Below are 2,201 nucleotides of genomic sequence, written 5' to 3' on the forward strand. Positions count from 1 at the left end.
CTGATTTTGTACCTTGCAACTTTGCTGAATTTGTCTGGTTCTAATCATTTGATTTGTTTTATTGATTTTATTGAGCTCTACATTTTTCTACCCTCCCCTCCCTTCCTCCCTTTCCCCTTCTACCCTCTCCCATGGTCCCCATGCTCCCAATTTACTCAGGAGATCTTGTCTTTTTCTACTTCCTATGTGGATTAGATCCATGTGTGTCTATCTTAGGGTCCTCATTGTTGTCTACATTCTCTGGGATTGTTATTTGTAGGCTTTTTTTTGCTTTATGTTTAAAAACCATTCATAAGTGGTTTTTAACTCACATGTGATATTTGTCTTTCTGGGTCCGGGTTCCCTGACTCAATATGATGTTTTCTAGCTCCATCCATTTGGCTGCAAATTTCAAGATGTTATTATTTTTGTCTGCTGTGTAGTACTCCATTGTGTAAATGTACCACATTTTCCTTATCTATTCTTTTATTGAGGAGAAACATGGGAGGCTTCACGAACTTGCGTGTCATCCTTGAGCAGGAGCCATGCTAAGCTTCTCTGCATCCTTCCTATTTTAGTATATGTGCTGCCGAAGCGAGCACTCTAATCAATTGTTTGGTGGAGATTTTAGTCTCCTAGGTTCACATTATGCACAGGGACAATATGGCTTCTTTTATTTCTTCAATTTGGATATCCCTTATTTTTCCCAATTGTCCAGGCTAGGGCTTGTAGTACTAGTGGAGTAAAAGCGGGGGAAGTGAGCTACTACTTGCTCCTGTTTAACTGTGACTTAATATCTATTAGCTGTCCTGTTGTAGATCTTAGAAAGGTAAACTGATGGAATGATGGCCACCAACTCACAGCTGAATAAGAAAGAATAGCTCCTTGCTTAGCATGGTAACTACACATAACAATAATATAGACTTTGAAATGTAGAAAAGTGTCTCCAAATTTTACCAGGGAGAAGTGATGAGCATTTGATTGAACAATACCATGCATACATAAAACATTGCAGGTCCTCATGAATATAGGAATGATAAGCTATACCAGTACTTAGGAGGAGGCTGAGGGAAGAGGATCACAAGGTCAAGGTCAAGGCCAGATAAACAGTAAAAAGTTCCTATCTCAAAATTTTTATGTATAAATGTATGTTTTACATATTGAATTTTAGTAGATCGTAGTTTTTATTTTGGTTTTGAGACAAGATCTGGTTCTATAGCCCATGTTATCCTGGAAATCACTATATAGACCAGGCTAGCCTCAATCTCATGTCAATCTCCTTGTCTCCAACATCAATTTCAATATTAAATTTAGGATTTTAAAATTCTTTTAGGATATTTAAAACAAAGGAGACTTTGAAAGTTACTAGTGTTGAGCAGAGTGTCCTGTAGTTCAGTGCACGGCCAAGTCTTTGCCGAGCTGACATTTGTCTCTCTCTCCATCTCCGCCATTCACTCTTTGTACTGTCCCGTTTTGAGACTCCCCAACCTTCACCTTACACCTCTCCCCATGACCTCCCATCCTCTACCAATGATCTTTCCTGGTCTCTGACGCTATACTCAGTTTGCTTTCTTCTCAGTACCCCTTCTTTAACTGCTACACCACTGCTGTCTCCAACCTCCCTTCCTCGGCTTCTTACAAGAGTAACCTCAGTAGTCCACTGTCCTTTGTGGGACACAGCTCCCACCTGCCTGCAATCCTTCACCTCTAAACTTAAATGTCTACTATTTCCAGAAATAAACAAATGTCATAAAGATAGTCCAGAAGTAACCATCAAGACATTTGAAAAATCACAACATGTGGTTAGTCAACAAAATGCTCACTGAATCCTTCATGATATACACTTGGCAAGTGTTAGCATAGTCATAGGGATCCATTTATTTAGTGACCACTACGAACTAGTTCTGTATGGAGCGAGTGAAGTCCTGAGTGAGTGTGTATTGTTGACATGGGTGTGACTGTGCCAAGGACTTCAAAGCCTCTGATACATGGGAAATTGGCAAAACAACTCCTCATATCGTCATCAGAGGGGTGACAAAGCATTCCTAGAGGGCCGCTTGGGACTGAGTTAATAAGCAGTAGCTGCCCATTAAACAACATACATGCTTGTGATTTGTTGGTATATGACATCCTTTCCCATCTCCTTCATGTCTTACTGCACTAAAAACTCTAGAAAGTTAAATATATTTGTGTCTCAGTAGCTACAGAGGAGTTGTCCAGGA

General features: G+C 39.9%; 1 non-coding gene across 1 annotated transcript; it reads right to left on the reverse strand.

Annotated features, from left to right (window-relative positions):
• Positions 1 to 474: 474 nt before the first annotated feature.
• LOC121441250 lies at positions 475 to 581 on the reverse strand. The gene has a single exon (XR_005973443.1). It is a non-coding gene; the product is annotated as a U6 spliceosomal RNA (small nuclear RNA).
• Between the last annotated feature and the right edge of the window lie 1,620 nt (positions 582 to 2,201).

The sequence above is a fragment of the Microtus oregoni genome, unplaced genomic scaffold (genome assembly GCF_018167655.1).
Source record: "Microtus oregoni isolate MIOR12 unplaced genomic scaffold, Mior012 000074F_003, whole genome shotgun sequence".
Lineage (NCBI taxonomy): Eukaryota > Metazoa > Chordata > Mammalia > Rodentia > Cricetidae > Microtus > Microtus oregoni.